Source organism: Leptonotus elevatus, chromosome 1 (assembly GCF_054856555.1).
Source record: "Leptonotus elevatus isolate MCC_2025b chromosome 1, RoL_Lele_1.0, whole genome shotgun sequence".
NCBI classification, from domain to species: domain Eukaryota; kingdom Metazoa; phylum Chordata; class Actinopteri; order Syngnathiformes; family Syngnathidae; genus Leptonotus; species Leptonotus elevatus.
This window is the reverse complement of record NC_141239.1, coordinates 6,917,966-6,936,351: the sequence shown is the minus strand read 5'-3', so window position 1 is coordinate 6,936,351 and position 18,386 is coordinate 6,917,966. Positions and strand designations below refer to the sequence as shown.

The following is an 18,386-nucleotide window of genomic DNA, read 5'->3' as shown; positions in this document are numbered from 1 at the left end:
TTTGTGTCCTCTCATGGATTGAGTTTCATGCTGAATGAAACCCATCCAATTTATCCAGCTGTTGCTAAATTCACTTCAATAATTAGAAGTGCGATATTGATTTAATTCGAGCAGGCTTTGTGTTCCTCCGCCGCCACCCGCCGCTGACCCGAACGCAACAAGGCCATCAATGACATCATCTATTGTCTGGAGTGCTTCCTACTCTTCTAAACTTCTCAGTTCTTGCAACGCAGGAAGAGGAACCGACACAATATTGGATCACATCTGCGGTTCGGGGGCTGAGGACAAGCTGTTTCGTTACCATGGCGACGTTTCCTGTTTGCACATCAAGTGAGAATGATGTCATAACTTCAGTCAGCCGGTCGTCTGTCTCTCTAACAGTTGACAATAATTCAAAAAACGTGATTTCTACAAATATTTATTATTATTTTATTTTTTTAAATATACAAAGCGGCCTTTCTACTGTATGTAAAGTCTAGCTTTGTCTGAGAACACAATCAGGCTGTTTATCAGACCACTCAGCGGAGAGTTTGTTTCAGGACACCCGTGTGCAGTGATAAGAACTTGGAAAATGGAGAGTTGCGGCAAGGACCGTTATAAATCACGTCTCGACGAAAATGGTTTCACTTTGCAGTTTCTCCTCGCTTTATCACAGAACACACATTGTTTGCTGCACCGCTATAAATTGCAAAGTATTTTTTAATTGACAGTTGAATTTAGAGTTGTGCGCCTTTTGTTATAAAATAAAATAAAATACGGGAAGGCACTGACGACGCCCTAAGTGTAATCTTTTGCCGTTTTAATATTTATTGCTCCCAAAGAGCCCAGACAATATATGACTGTGACTATTGTTGTCTGCTTGGAGTTTGTGTTAAAGCAGCAGTTGTTTAAAAGTTTATAATTACAACTATGCAAATTTTTGTTAGCCAGAAAAGTGTTTGGTGTTTCACATTTCACATTACATTAAGGTGACTAGATTTTCACCAAAAAAGCAAATATACAATAAATTCTCACCCACTACTACTTATAACAATTTTAATCACTACTCAATCTGAGTGACCAGTAGTTGTATTATTAATAATGCTAAATGCTATCTTGGTTGAAAGTTCAACAGCGCTAAACAATTCAATGCACTCACCATTATCCAACCTTTTTTTTTTTTGCTCGGTCCTGGCAGCTAATTGAAGCTAGCTCTGTCATTTACAGTTTGCCTCGCGCCAGTCCCACATCGAAACAATCAAAATATGCAATCAAAATCAGCTTGCGTTGGGTTGGACTGGTGACCGCAGCATAAGGCTAGTAGGACTACATTTCCCATGATTCTTGGACGTGCAAAAGAAGAAGTAGTTGTGGTTCCAGTATGACAAAAAAACAAAACATGACTGTTCGCGTTTAGATGCGGTTAGACTCATACTATGAATCGCTATGACAACTGTGTGATTGGCATATAAACAATTGGCTTGCTGACTGAACTTAAAAAAATAAAAATAGGGACGCCACAAGGCTAAAAATGTCTGGTTTCCCTACTTTACACGCTAGCATTATGCTAGCAAACTTTTGTTAGATTAAATCAGGGGTGCTCAAGTTCGGTCCTCGAGAGCCCCTATCCAGCCTGTTTCATTAGATTCAGCTGTGCTGCAGGAGGGAAACATGGAAAACAGGCTGGACAGGGGCGTTCGAGGACCGAATTTGAGCACCCCTGGAGTAAATGATAGGATTTGCATTATGGTAGCCTACAATTTCTTGACTGCAACAGTTTTGATAACCTTAAATATAAATTTTTTAATCTTGTATGAGGGTACTTATTATTGAATTTTTTTTAACAGTTTTGATATTGTCTCTCTATTGCAAATTTGTACCTATTGTAGGTGGGCCTGGAACTGCCAGGATAAACTGGGTATTGGTTTTTGTTGGGTCATTTTGATTTTCACAAAAGATGACACTCGACCCGGCCTCAGCATACTTAAATATACTCAAAGTCTACTCAAATACGTACAAATCCAATACATTATAACTTTTTTTTATTTTTATGTATGCCTAAAAAACTCAACTCTCTTTTGAAATGTTACTTGACAAATGAGTAAATAATGACATCATTTTCTTTTGCTCCTGTGATGGACCTATTTATTTATTTATTTATTGGTGGCGAGCACTGATCGAACTTGCGCCACAATCGCGTCTCCGGTTTGGGGGCGCACCACTCAAGACCTTATTTGAACTCTCAGGAAGTGAGTTTCATAAAAAGTTGACCTACTCTTTTCTTTTAATGCATCAAAGTAACATTGCGCTCATCACCTCATCTTTCATCCGGCCTCCGGTTATCCATCATTTCATCTGCTCTCTTATCTAATTCGCGTTTGCCTTTTTTATTTCCCGGCTTGCCTCCGGGCACGGTGCCCAGGCGGCAAAAGCTGCAGCAGCCCGGCCCGGTGCTGCAGCGACTGTCCTCTAACCGACGGCCCAAGTTAAACGAAATGTCAGAGATTTGTGGTTCTGATGATGTGCTACAAGAATCAAAGCCTTTGTCCTCCCACACTTCCTCCCTGCCTGTGCGCTCAGGTTTTATGTTCAATTTCATGGTGCTGCACCTTTTAAGGAGGATGTATTGTGACAAAGTGTATCGAAACTTTATATATATGTACTTATGTGCAGCGGGGAGGAAGTTTCGAACGAAAGCACATCCGAGTATATGCAGCGTGTGCAAGATTTTACCCACGAGAAAAGTTTAACCTGATAAAGTGCAAGGCGCTTAGCAGCTTTATGTCATCTGGTTATGTGTACATGGAGGTAATGGTGTGTTGCTAGGCAACTCGAAGTGAGGTAAGTGACACCAAAGTGACGAAGGGTGAAAAGAAGAACTGGTGCTCTTGCCCCTATTGAACGTATGTTTTCATTGTGGAATAAAAACAAAGTTATTTCTTACTTAAGCGGCGGAACTTTGGTGGGTCAGTCTGTCGTCTCCTGCTATAGAAACGGATCAATGATCAGGATATAAAAGTCTCCACACCCCTGTTCAAATGACAGGCTTTTGTGATGTGAATAATGAGGCACTCCTGCCACCTTTTTAAAGTGTCTCTTGAGTTAACTCAAATAAAGTTCAGCTGTTTAGTAGGCTTTGTGCTAACATTGACGGAGACTTTGAACTGTTCATAATTCCCTCCTCCTTGTGTCAGGTTTAGTTGCAGAAAAAACAACAACAACGCTATGTTGTCAAACGTACTAAACAGCTAGTACGTACTTATTGCCTTGGAAATTCTGTGAGGAGCATGGCTTGTACTGTATAATATTGTATATGACTATACTAGGGGTGTCAAAATCGGTGCGGTAAGTTTGAGTTCATTTAAAGTTCCTTTAACGCCACTATGTTTTTTTTACGTGCGATTAATGACCGCCCCTTACTTGGAAATCCTGTACTGGGAGAATTCCAGTTGCAACGCAGCAGACCCATCCATGTCAAAATTTAGCAGTAATACATTTTATAATAAAGCATATATTTGTGGAGACTGGGGTCAAGTTGTATTTTACAATTTTAAAAATGTGCAGTTTCACAAGTTACTTCATGTTAAAGATTAGATAGCTCTTAATATGAAGAGAAAAAATGCACTGAGCTGTCACTAATGTCTTACAAATGCACTTATGCCATCTGGTGGCAGAAAAACAACCTCAACACAAATCAATATCACACCAAAATTTTTTTTACATTAGAGTACATCTTTTTAATTTGAACTAGATTTTAAGAATGATTATGAATTTACTGTATCAATGACTAAAAGATGCAGCCATATTTCTATTAGTTAAAAAATTCTCCCCACTTTTATGTTAACAAGAGTATGAAAACTTTGTGCATTTATTGCATACATTTAGAACAGATTTAAAATTTGTGATTAATCGTGAGTTAACTATTGAATTCATGTGATTAACTCGTTCACTCCCAGCCATTTTTACTGAAGCAATCAGCTGCGCTCGGCTGTTTTACTGGATTTTGACAGATTTTGCAAGGCCTACAAATGATTGTATTCTATTCCTATAAAAACATGGAACCTACCAAAATAAAGATTAGAGTCTCTTCTTTCATCAGGAAAAAAATTATATTTCTATCTGTTTCCGTTTTTCAGCAATTAGCATTAGAATATAGCTAAGTTGCAACATTATTCACGAATGTGTTTAAAACAGCGGGTAAATCAGCTTGTTTTCAACATAGCCACCTGCTGACCGTTTCTTTAATAACTACCATTGCTTCAACCGTTTTGTGCAGTTGAGTCTAGCATAAAAAAAAAAAAAAACCCCATTAAAAACGTATAAGTACGTCTTTGGTACGCTTAAAACATTTAAAATGGGAGTTAATTTAAAAAAAATAAAATTATCACCCGTAGTCACTATAATATTGTAAGTCACACTTTTTTTCATAGCTTGGCTGGTCCTGTGACATACTTAGGTTGACCTTGTTTCTCGTATATATGAAAAATTAGAGCTCAAGACTCGCACTCCAAATCTCCGTTCCCTAATTGCGTCGACGGCAGCCAACGACTTCCGGTTGTATTCGAAATTTTCGCTTCTGACTCAGGAAAAGTTTTTCTTTTTAGTTGACAATGACTTACCTTAACTACAAAGGTCGCATTGTGGCCATAGGTAGAATCTTAGTCTTTGTGGACTTATGATTATGTACTGTAACTGTATAATAGTGAACTACGGCTGTCCAGTCTAAAAGTAATGAATAGAACAAGTCCGTGCGAGATGACTTTTCTATCCTGGTCTGGTCTGTTTACACCACGAGCATCCATGCTGCTTGGCATCATGACCGTGAACCCGAGTTGAGGATTAACCGCCTGTGTCACGTCTGGGCGGCCGCAATTCCTTCAAGCAAATTGACAATTTGTTCAAGAGTAATGACATGGCTGCGGGCCCACCACCGGCACCCCCTCATTTTTGTTTGCCAAGTGAAAGAATAACAAAAGGACGATGACGGGGTCCTTTTTTTTTGTGCTTGATTACAAAATGGAATAAGCAAGTCATCTTTCTTTTGATTGACAGAACGGAGCATGCTTGTTCCCATAAGTGCGGTTGAGAGCAGGTGTAACTGCGGTAACTCGTTCCCAATTTCTCTCCGGTTTGTCCCCTTTGACTTTTTGTGCAAGTCGTGACAGCTTTGCAGTGAGTCACAGCGGGACCGTACACCGAAAGAGTTGATTTCATTGGCAGTTTTTCCAATCCTTTGGGAGTAGTTTGGGATTTTTGTTTGGCAAAAACACAGCAATTGGTTTGCTTTGAATGTTTTGTCATGATAATTATCACAAACACAAAAAGCTCCCACTGGATCTGTTGCGCTTTGAGTTCAGACATGAATTCAACTTTTCAGTGTGATTATTATTATTTTTTGAGTTATGATATAATATGTGTATTGTCCTAAATGTTGTCAGCTTCCTAGAATCATTTCATCACATGAAATTTGATTTCAAGGATTTACGGGCATGGATGAAAGGCCCTATTTGTCACTGTTTATTGCATGTGTCATTACAAACTCCACTTTTTGTGTCCTGTGGCCTTTTTGTAAGGAGACATGTTTAAGCTTCGACTGTCCTCCTAAATCACATATCGTCCTTGCTACATTTTCCCCAGGCAGAGCTACCGCCATCTTTTTTCAACATCTCTCGGTTGACGTCAGTCTTCCAGCTCAGACTTTTTAAGAGAAAAAAGTGTCACCATTTTGTGTATATGTACGATCTTTTTTTCTCCTCCTGCTTCACCTCTGCTGACCTTTTTTCAAGACATTATTTTTGTGCAAAGGAAGACGATAAAAGTGACATTGACACTGTGACACCTCTTTCAGGCTATCACGGACAGTTTTGGGAATTGATTATTCTCTCGATTACGTGATCCCAAGGCGTTACTAACAGGACTGCTTATTCTGTTTTATCATTAATATCACTAAACCCGGTGAAGTTTCCTCTCATTTATTGTCTGCCGTTACCATGACAGCGCAACTGATCTCAGAGCTAATTACCGCGTCTGGTAATTAGTCAGGGTTCAACATGACCCCCTGGTACCGTGACTTCCTGCTGTTTTAAGTTTATTCTGCCGGCAATTACTGAAACTTTCCTCCTCCGAAGCAGCGTCACATGATAACTTACCTGCAATGAAAAGTCTGACCTGTGATCCTGTTTTGCTCGATTCACTTGGCACCTTACGTTCATCATTTCCACTATTGAGCTACTACAAGCCTATACAATCGATGATGTAGCTTAAAGGTGGTGTTTTTATTGGCAATTAGGAAGGTGGCAGATGCATTGTGAGGGCTTGTTTAAGTGCTTTAAATATTGCATTATTAAAGTAAGGTAGCCATTAATAGGCCATGAAACCTTATTTAGTACCTTAACCCCCAAGGTCACTCCTTACTTTTAGGTTGTAGGAACGTGTGATTCCTCGCAGTCCTCGGGGGTTCACGTATGGGTACACGTGTACCCGATATTCGGGTTAAGATCATAATTAATTAAACATTCCAGATAATCCATTTACATGTGTGAGCGGACAGGGTTACTCCAGTATAAATATCCTGATTCTTAACCGCGATGCACAGACAACGTCATTACGGAAATAGACGTCATTGGCACTCTTAACTCATTCACTCCCAGCCATTTTCACTGAAGCAACCCCCTTCGCTCACAGCTGTTTCACTAGATTTTGACTGATTTTGCAAGGCTCACAGAATATTCTATGGAACCGGCCAAAAGAAAGATTAGAGTCTCTTCTTTCCTCAGGAAAAAAAAAATATTTCTATGTGTTTACGTTTTGCAGCAATTAGAATTAGAATAATTTAGAATTAGAATAATTATTATTACAATTAGAATATAGCTAAGTGCACGCACGCACGCACGCACACGCGCTCGCACATACACATACACATACACACCCATACACACACACACACACACACACACACACACACACACACACACACACACACACACACACACACACACACACACACACACACACACCCCCATACACATACACGTACACATACTCACCCACATACAAAAAAAAAAAAGCAATGATGACGACATTACCAAATGAACAATACTGAGCTCTTTTAGAAAATTAAAAATAAAAATTAAAAAGAATATAGCTAAGTTTCATCATTATTGACAAATCTGTTTAAAACACTTGGGGGGGAAGCCTTTTTGCAACATGACCCTGGTTGATCTCTTACTCTGCTGCTAACTGCTGGTCATTTTTGTAATAACTACCATTGGTTTAAGCGTTCTCTTCAGTTCAGAGGCTGCATCAAAGCGTTCTGTATACTCTACCGTTAAAAAAAAAAAACGTTAAAAAAAGTATAAATATGTTTTTGGGACCATGGTAACATTTAAAATAGAACATATTTATACGTTTTTTGGGAACAAATGAGTTAACTTCCTACGATCAATAAAAGGTGTTATATTGTCGCCATTTTTGTTCACGTCCGCTTGTGTATTTCCGGTGGGTTGCACACCAGACACACTGACAGGCAAACGCGCATATATGTGTTTATATAAAAAACAGAAAATGACATGAAAACACGGCGGCGAACTTCATGTAATCAAGTTAGGCTCACTTAGCGAGTGGCAACGTAAAATGGCTGCCACACATACAAGTAGGTCCTGAAGACCAAGATTCCTTGTAAATAGAGAATGCGCAGAACACAAACCAAAGTTTCATTCAAATGATTAAATCTAAAATATAAATCTATTTATTTATTGTTTAAATCTATGAATTATTTAGCTTTTATATTAACATATCCACTATAGCACTCGACTGTAATCACATACTGATTTTATAAATGAGTCCCTCTTGACATCGTGCTTACTCAGCTGCCCCTGCATTACTTAAGCCTTTTATTTATTTTTTATTTTTTTAACCTGTTCATCCGTTTGTGTGAATGGCGGCTGTGAGCGCTCACATGTCGGGCCCGTCTGCAGCCTTAATCTGGTGGATTATAGCGCGCGACTCTGCGCTCTCGCAGTGTGTCAGCACGTGCGGCGTGTCGGCTTGCAGGCGCAATTTTGTCCTTTTGTGCGTCGGCCGGTGACGCGCAGGGAAACACAATCTCGCTTCTTTCGTCGGGTCGTGCGCTTTTCAAGTCTTCACGCTAGATTGGGAATCACCGATGGTCTCGTATTCGCGCCATCAAACGGGGCCGGAGGGCCTCCGTGCTGGTGGAGAAGCGCATTGTGGGGACAAGCTCTTGATCTTTTTAAAATTTTTTGTTTCATTTCATAAATAAATGAGAAACATCACATTTGTGATTACTTGTTGAGTTTGACTTTTGTGGATCGGTGGATTTTGTGTGGTTTTACGCCACATGAGTTTGTTTTGCAGTTATGACGCTTCGAAATGTTCTGACATAACTTTTGTTGCTGTTTGTGCGTCATGTCATCTTTGAAACAAAGCCCTTCTTGTTCTTTGTTGGTCATCTGATTTTGAATTTAGAACTCTTATTGCTACGACTTCGTTCACTTCGCGTGTCATGCATTTGAGGTATCTTTAGTTTTTTTTGGGCTGTAAAGTAGTCCTCAATATGGCCCCCAACAAAGTGAAAAGTGCAAGTGGACGATTTTTGAACGTAACTTCCTCTAGTGACGTTTGGCTTAATAATACTTCATAAAATGTTTTCCTGTTCATGTTGTTGTTTTTTTAAAGACCGTTTTTTTGCAGTGTGCATTCATCCTCTTTTTGTTAATTGAGGTCAGCTTTTGTTTCAAAAATTGTCTGGTCCTCACAATAATTTTTTTCAGATGAGCTTCTCTTACCCGTTCTCTGTTGTATGTGCACATTCCAGAGTGGTACCAAAAAAACTTTCCAACCGGGAAATTGTTGTTTGATTTAAAAGATGCGAGTGCATTGAATCAAACTGAATCGAATCGTTACACTTTGAAATATATTGAGGTATGTATCGATTTTTTTTATTTTTTTTTGGAGAGAGATGTATCTTAGAAGAAAATGGCACTTTTTTAGTAATGGCAAGTTCATTCAAATGTGTGTAAAATGTCAACAAAAAGTTATTGCATCATATCTTGCTGAGTTATTATAGCCATATCGAATTGAATCATAATCCTGCGCACTTGAACCGAATCGCTCCACTCTCAAATCGAAGCGTTTCGCATCCCACATACTGAAAACCGCATTGAATACTGTACTGTACTGTAAATGTAAAAAGAACATAAATAGAAATTAAAATGGGAATTTTCTGTTTTGGGGGCTTGGGAACGGATTAATCGCATTTACATTATTTCTTATGGGAAAAAATATTTCGGAGGTTGAACAATTCGGACTTTGAACACGTCGCAGGAACGAATTATGTTCAAACTCCGAGGTACTACTGCACATGTGTGAGTTACTTCGAGTGACCTGACGGGTTAATCGTGTGAAGGTTCAGCAGGTTATCTTTCAGGTTGGCGCCAAGAGCCGACCTGCTGCGTGTGCACGTGCGAGAGCTCATGCTTGTAGTCCTGTTAGATTAAAAAGTGTGTGTGTGCGTGTGTAGGGTTAACACCTGTTATTCACTCTCAATCCAGAGAAGCGACAGAAGCAAAGCCTCGCTTTCACTTTTGACCTTCCTGTAAAGTCATCGCTCTCCGGTGACCTCTGCCTTGTTTCGCGGGCCGCAATAAAGTATGGAGACGCGTATTTGAACTACACGACGGATAATGAGCGAGTAAATGATGCGACTATGACTTGACGTGTAACCGTGAGCTGTCTATGGGTGCCGCTGACGTCGAAGATTCGAACCCTTAACCTCCTGTGAGTCCTCTGTGTTAGTGAATGCAATGCTAATGAGGTAGATTAGCATCATTTGAGGCCTTTTCAGACACACAGCATTTCTTGTGCGTGTTTAATAATGCTGAGCTGTCAAAATGATGGACACGTGCAGCTGGATGAGGTGCCCTAATGATGGTTTATCAAATTAGTCAGTGCAGTAATTAAAGCAACTGTATGCAATAATTTGACATAAAAGTGCTAGCTTCAAAGTGATAGGTATCGATTATTTTGCTAATTATTCCCAATTATTGGTCTGATAAAGCTCGATTTTTCATTATTAAACAACAAAATGTGCATGTGAGGTGCAGTCATTATTGTTGTCCACTTGGGGTCACCATCCTCGCTTTCAACTGTAGTATCCGTAACTTTTGAGTGCGTATGGCTTTAAAAGGCGGGGCCTGGTCTTCTCAGTATCTCGCATGAATATTTGTCGGCTAGTTTAGCGTCTAGCTTTTCATATTCAGCTGTGTTCCCTGTCTCTTTGCACATAGCTTCATTTGTTGTTGTTTTTAACTTTCAACAGTGATTAAGTGTCACATATTTACATTATTGTTTTTGGATTAGCCTGGTAACAAGGTTAAACCAGAATGCTAATTTTTTGCTCATATGACAATTTAAATCAGAACTGCATTTGTGGTATTTTAAGCCTGACAGTTGACGTGCAAGTGCTAGAACATCCGACATGTCTGTCCTAGTTTACGGGGCAAAATTAGCATTTTGCGCCTCGTCAAAACACATTGACTAGCAGAACTGAGAATCAACTCTTTTTAAGATTTGCCCAAATAGCTTCACTTGCCTCATGTCGCGGGTAGTCTGAGATCAAAAAGCTCCGTGCTACTTATGCCGCACCGGCTAGCTAGCAACGGGCTTCACCTGGCTACTAGTGCGCCTAAACATGTCGCGGAGTCACTCCGAAGTAATCGTTAATCATCGCCTCTGTGGCGGCAAAAAAAAATTTCTGACAAGTATCGTTCTCACAAAGAGATAAGACAGAGAAGCCATGCTAATTGCTAAGCTAACCTAAGATTCACAATGCTAGCATACTTGGATTACGTGTTTAGGTGATGGAGTACACTTTTCACAGATGTCATGGCAGGAACTGCGTTAAAGTGGACAACATTCAACTTTGAACCGCAGAATAGCAAGTCAATTAATAAGTAACTTGGATTCTGGAAAGAAAATCTGGAGAGAAAAATCATACTTGCTAAACAGAACCGGAAATGAACTTCTGTTGTGGTTGATGTCAGTCTGGAGGAGTGGCCTATAGGGTTACATTATATTAATATAATATAAAATATGTGTTGTGTTTAGTTTCACAATAGAGTTCTGAGCAGTGCTGTGCAGTAACTAGTTACTAGTAACACGTTACTGTAACTTAGTTATTTTTTACACTAACTAATACTCTAACGCATTACTTTTTTAAATACAGTAACTCCGTTACAGTTACAATATGGTGCGTTAGTCTACTTGATCAATTATTTAATTTAATCATTTAATTGCGCGACACTCGTGACTATGAGCAGTTCAGAATCAAATAATGAATGTACGGCTGCTGTGCACTTCCTGTTTATAATGGATTGCCGCGGCCGTGCTAACGGAGAAGACGCGTTTTGGGCGGGTATCGGACTCAGCAGTCATGGAGAGTCAAGGCGACGTGGAAATAACGTTCATGACTTTCCTTGAGTTGAGCATAAAGGAACAGGGGAAAAAAGTAACTTTTAATAGTTACGCATTACTTTTTTGTTTAAGTAATCATCAGAGTAATTGAGTTACTTTTAAAATGAAGTAAAGTAAGTATTTTTTTAGTAACGAGCACAACACTGGTCCTGAGTTTGACTTTTGAGATCTGCACAAATTAATGAATGCTCCCAAAATTGCCTTACAGCAGTTTATTTATTTATTTAGCTTTACTACAAAATAAAAATGATTGATTCTATATTAAAAAAAAACAAAAAAAACTTTTTTTAGTTGTTCTATTGTCATTCTTTTTATTGTTTAATAAAACCCACATTTAAGGTCCCTGGGATTAACCTGCAAAAAAAGAAAAGCTCCACAAAATGAGAAAGTTGCTCCTCTAAGTCATTGATTTGAAAAACTGTTCCACAAAGGGGGGAAAAAAAGGCTCCTTTAAACCAAATGGTGCAAGTCAAGTCGTCATGAAATCGGTCGTGCCAGTCCCCACCCTGACTTTGTGTCAAGGACATTTGAGCATCAGTGTCAACATGTCTCATTTGTCTCAGCATCCTCGTCTATGCTTCCTCCGAAAGTCTTCCACCTTTGCACTCCTCCTCCTGCCCCCCCCCCCCCCCCCTCCTTCCCGCCTCCCGTTTCCGCTTGAAATAAAGAACGCTCGGCTTCCAGTAAGACACGAGAGAAAGCGAGCAGCCGAGGGAGCAACGCTTTAAAAAGAAACGCCGCCTTGTCCTGTGCGACCGCCGTATCTTCTCTTGTAACAGGTTTTTTATCCGTGTGACGGTAAAACGCTCCAGACAGAAGATGACTCAACACGGAATCTGCACTTGAGCACTCCGGTCAAAGCAAAACTTTTACATAACGCCTCATAAAGGTGTGAAATATTTAGCAGCCACCGTAGAGCGACATCCTTTTTTTTATGTTGTGTACAGAAGTGTATTCAAGCAAATGTGTTGCCAACATTTCTGGATCACTGAATTTTACAAGACGCACAAAACCCTGAAAATGAGGATTAGAGTCGTCCTGTGTAACGTTTTTCTTTTTTTTGTGTGTGAATGCTGCTAGAAATACATTTGCTTTGATTCCGATCATACAGTTTATTTGTAAGGCATCAAATATCTCAAAGTTTTACATAACAAATTCACATTTTTACTGCAGTGTAGTGGAAAGCATTTTTTTTTTTGCGGACTGGCAAGCATTCAATTGATGTGTATTGTAGATCTGAAAATCTGATACCCTCAAAAATTTGGGCCAAGTTTTGGACCGATTACCAACTTTGGTCCATTTGGCACAACTCTATGGGTTATTAACTCATTCACTGCCATTGATGTCAAAAATTCAATATTAATACTATTTCTATTAGTTTCACATTTTTTCTAGTATGAAAACCTAGATTTTTTTTTATTGTACATTTAGAACAGATGTAAAATTTGCGATTAATCGTGAGTTAACTATTGAAGTCATGCCATTAATTAATCTTTTCTTTTCTTTTTTTAATTAGAGGCATCAGGCGATTAACATTTTTTATTGTAATTAATCATATGACTTCACGAGATAACTCAAGATTAATCACAAATTTTATATTTGTTCTAAATGTACAATAAGAAAAAAAATTCTAGGTTTTCATACTCTTATGAACAAAAGTGAAAAAAAATGTGAAACTAAGAAATAGTTCAAATTAATTTTTGACGTCTATAGCCGTCAATGGCAGTGAATGAGAAAAAAAAAGTTGGGTCAAATGGACCCAAATCGGGTTGTTTTTGACTCAGTCCTCGAAATCAAAATCAGGATTTTCCCATTCAAGTCAAAGGTTGAGCACGTCATAGCACATTGTTGTCAGAGAGGAATGTTCGGACGGGATGTCCCATCTCTCTCCCGACGCAGGGATTGCACATGTGCAAAAGCAGCTACGTACGCGCTACATTTGAGCGGACGCCTGGAAATAGTTGTGAGTGTGTGTGTACTTGTACATACTACATTGTGGGGAGCAAAATATGTCTTTAACCAACAGATTGAGGACATTTTTGTGAAGTGAGGACATTTTGGCCGGTCCTCAAGACTTGGTTTTAGAATTTAGGTTTGAATTGGGTTATGGTTGAGTAGGAAATGCATTATGCCAATGAGATGGCCCCACAAAGATAGTAAAACAAGCCTGGGTGTGTGAATATTTGGCTAGCCTCGCTGTTGGCCTCTCGCGCCATCCTAGCAACAAGCAAAAGTGACGAACTAGCTTAGCGCTAGCTAGGACGCTATATAAATGCACTGTATTTACAATGAAAGATTTTTGCCTAATTGGATTTTTCATTGGTCGGACTAAAGAATTTTGGGCAAAAGTAGAATAACCGATTGGAGTTGAACTGGAACAAGAATAGCGAATGCAGATTTTAGGACTATCCTCATTTTGTTCTGCCAAATATTGGAATTGTAATCAAGCTTGTCTGCATTTCTTGTTCTGTCCTGCAGCTTGCACATTTGCGGAAGTCTCAACGTGGCCAACAAAAACGCTGCGTGTGCTTTCCGTGTAAATGTTTGTATGTTGCTTTGGCGGCGCGGGAAATCACATCACGTCAAAACGGGTCGATAACGTGACTTTGGACCGTGTGACGAGGCGTACGCACGCACTGGAACTCCGCACTGCACGTGTACGGGGTACGCGGTCTCTTATCACTGCTGGTGTGTGGACAGCCATTTTAAATTCCGTCACCTTGGATTAAAGGATTAAAGGATTACATACGTCTCTGGAGTTTAGATAAAAGATTCTTTGGTTAATGATTAAAAAAAAAAAAATGCATTACCGTCTGCTAAATTCGCTCTGTTTGTTTTCCGTTTGTCATGTTGGCGTTTTGCTGTCTTGTGCGGCAGGACAGCATTTGTTTGTCCTTGGACAGAATGAGAAGAGGAATTGAGACGAACGGGAATAAAGGCAGAGAAGTTTGAACTTCAAATGCACCGCCGCTCGAGTGGAATTAAAAAAAAAAATGGAGCGATACTATAATGCCCTCACATGTGGACCAGGAGATCCACAACTGTCACCTCGTCTTAAAATTGATGCCTCTGTTTGCACCCGCCTTTCAATTAGCATAACCTGCAGACAATAAATCCCGCTTGGCGCATCTCATTACGGGCTGCTGTCACGTTGTCTGCCCCCCCCCCCCACCCCCCCATTAGGCCACTCCTTCATGTGGCACTTCATAGAATTCATCAGGGACGGAAAAAGTTGGATGTTGCCAAATGGATCCATTTTCATGTACTACGGTGGATATAAGAAGTCTACACCCCCCCCCCCCCCCCGTTGAAATGACTAGTTTTTAGTATAATGATGAAGGCAAATCAATTCAATCAGAACATTTTCTACTGTATGTATGAGTATGTCGCCTGATTGATCTTTTATCCATTGTAGACTACGCTAGATTATTTAAATTTAAGTCGGCGCTTGTGACTTTTTGATTCATTGACTCAACTTCTCGATCTTCCTATTAGAAGAGTCACTTTATGCCACAATTTTTATTGCACCCATGCCAATGAACCCTAAAGATAATTTGGGGATCGGGACCGAGCCCAAACTGTGAGTTGCTCAAATCTGTGAATAACTGACTCCTCCCATAAAAGGGATTGTAATTCGAGATATACGAAACTTCTAGCATTTCAAATGTTTACAAACATGAAATGTGAATAAGTGAACTTTTTTTTTTTTTGAAATTTTTTATAAGAATTGTATCATATTTTTTCACAATGCAATAGTAATATTGGGGAAAATGACTTTTTATCACATGAATTTCAAAAATCCAATTTTATTCTTGTAATATTATGCCTTTTATTTTGTTTGCTTTTGTTTTTGTTATTAAAAAATGCTACGTTATTCATGCCAGCTTTGAATTGTCCCAAAGCGAATGTAGGGAAGGAGTACTTGGGTTAGTCTGGGGATATTTTCGTTTTTTTTTTTTTTTTTTGTACCGGAGCCTGCTTGTACAGTAGACATGCAGTTTTTAAAATGATACCAAATAATTAGGGAATATCGGTCGCTGATAATTATTGGCAATTATCGACCAATTTGACGTCATCAACAATGTGCTTTTCACTTCTTGTAAGCAATATCAAAGTGACCTTGACTGATAAGCCTGCTCGGAACAGACTGCTTGCTTTCCGGTCTAGCTGAGCCTCCCTTTCTCCTCCCAAAACCTAACCAGGCTGCATAAAAATCATAATTTACTGCGCACGCTCTCACAGATCGTTTCTGCTTGCAGATTGCACTGTAAGACGCGTGTATATTTGAACACCCTCGCCGTTTTTTGTTGCATTTTTAAAACGTGACCGTTTTGTTTTGGCAAACTCAAAATGAGTTACCGGTTGTCTTTGAAGCAGAGATATCACAGACCCGTGGGGGGGTCCCGGGACCTCAGTTTGAGGACCGATGCTGTCGAGTGACAAACAACCAAAGCAAACCTCCTCGCGGCTCAATAATGGCCGCGTCCGTCCATTATCAGCAGCTCATCCGCACACTCGTGATTGCGCCTCTTCCAGGGAGTTAATGAGGTCTCACTTGAGATTGCTTTTACTGCGGCACAAGCACTTTATTACTATTTTACGCTTCTCTTGACTTTATTTGGCCGTTTCTGACTCGAGTTTTCGCATTAGGAGAAATAAACACAGAATTGAACGCACACTCGCACGTTGAGGAATGTGACGAATGAACTCAAATAACCTCAAAAGTGGCATTTTGAATGCTCCTGGTCTCAACCTTTTTCGACAGGCCAGCTAATGAGCCAAAATACAACCCGGGTGAGGACGGCATGCCTCATTTGTGTCGATGCCGACACCGTGCAAGCACTTCCCTCCAGATATTTAAAACAAACTGCTCGAAAATGCGCCAACGAACCGAGTCGGCATTCTAACGCCTGATATTGCCGCAAGTTCTTTGGAGAAAGTTCGTGCGAGGTTCCCGAGCATTTTCACATAAACGAGTCGTCTTCTCTCTCATGTTTTTGTCATCCTCCACCAGTTTCCAATTTGCTTCCTCCCAGTGGTGATGTGTTCACCAGTCGGTGTGTCACAAAAGCCTGCTAAGCATTTATTTCTGTTGGCGCTACATTTAGTAGGGGCGTGCCCAAAAATCGATTCTCATAAGAATCGCGATTCTCATTTAGTACGATTCAGAATCGATTTTAAATGTCCCCAAATCGTTTTTATTTAAATTATTTTATACTGTCTTGCTTTTGTTTGTGTGTGCCTTTATTTGGAGCGCTGTTCATGTTGTACCCGATCTGGCCTTTGAGGGGCAGTGTGGTTCCACGCGGTCTGATACACTGTTAAGTTGTAGCCACATTAGAGAGTAGAAGGAAAAAGTCACGATCAAGCTATTCCAATAGAGCCGTTCTTTTGAGTGATAAAAGTGCCGCGAGTAGCGCGCTAAGTAGCATTAGCGAGTCAGACTGGAGTAGATCATTACGATTCCTTGAACATCTATAGATTCAAGCACAAAGCATTGTCAATCCAATTATTTTGAATCAAAAATCGTTCTTAATCAGAAATCGATTCTGAATCGAATCGCACACCCACAAATCGGAATTGAATCGAATCGTGAGACATTCAAAGATTCCGGAGTCGGAGCTTGTCATGATTGCCTGTGGTGTTGCTGTTTACCAACGCTTATATTTTGCATACGGCTGCCTGATTATTTAGCCTGAAAATCCGTAAAACGTCAACTTTTCTCACCACTTCTGACACAGACGATAAACCTTTACGCAATGTTGACTTGTCTTTACAGTGCGTTCATGTTGATCATTAAGTATTTTTGAGGCGACACTTGACTTGCTGTCATTCCCTTCAAGGCCCTTGTTGCGCTACTTTTAAATGTTAATGTGATGTAGTCAGTGCATGCTGCCAGTTGTGTGAAGCGTTTGTGCGCTGACGCCAACGTCAGCGCAGAGGAGCGCCGACGCCGCATATCATTTTAATGCGACGGGCGCAGCGCTCATTACGATCAAGTATAAGTAATAAGTAAGTAATAAATAGTCAGGTCACCGTGCGCGAGTCGGGCGAGCACTCGTGTGATTTCTGACACTGCAAGGACATACACAGCTAAGCGTGTGTGTGTGTGTATGGGTGTGTGTGTGTATGTGTGCGTGCGCACACGTGTGTTACAAAAAAAAAATAACGACACTAATTTCTTTCAATTTCAATTCATTGGTCAAAAAATGTGTCTACTAAAAATAATGTACAGTATCTTTGTTCATTTTATATAGTCATACTAAAAATAAACTATATTTATTTAATCCTGCTATTTGGGAATGAAAAAATGTAAATATAGTTTATAAAAATAAAAATATATTTTTTAGTATGACTGACTGTATGACAGATATGGCAATAGGCAGAACATGAACCTATATATGCACCGGTTTCATTCATGAAACATATTTAGGGATGGGCGAGTACAGATATGCCAGGTATCGGTATCGGGCACTTGTGGAGGCTGCCGATACCAGCCACAGATACTTGAGGAGAAAACAAAATGACATTAAGTGCACCTCAACAGTAATTGTGTCCACAATTTGTGTTAAATGAAATTATATATATCAAAAGTACGAGAGGTGTTGGTACTAGGGCTCGACCGATAATGAGGCCGATGCCGATACGGATTTTTGGCCGAAAAAAATACAGATGTCGATTATTTAAAAATATATATTTAATGCATAAAATATCTCTTTTTTGGCCTCTTGGGGGCAGTGTGGTGCTGTGCGTCCAGAAGAAAGTTGCGATTGAATTCTATTAAAATAACTCTAATTTTTCGCACATTGGGAAGTATTTGAGCCTTTGCGAAATGTTATCTTACCTGTGGCTATGTGTTCCCACAGCATTTGTGTGTGAATATTCGTTATTTGAAGGGAAAAACACTTCCGAAG

The 18,386-nt window shown here is 39.8% G+C and overlaps 1 protein-coding gene across 3 annotated transcripts in view; it reads left to right on the top strand.

The window, feature by feature from the left end:
* Positions 1-18,386, top strand: part of spsb4a (splA/ryanodine receptor domain and SOCS box containing 4a) — an 87,858-nt gene that overhangs the window by 64,165 nt on the left and 5,307 nt on the right. The gene's annotated exons all lie outside the window — the stretch shown is intronic.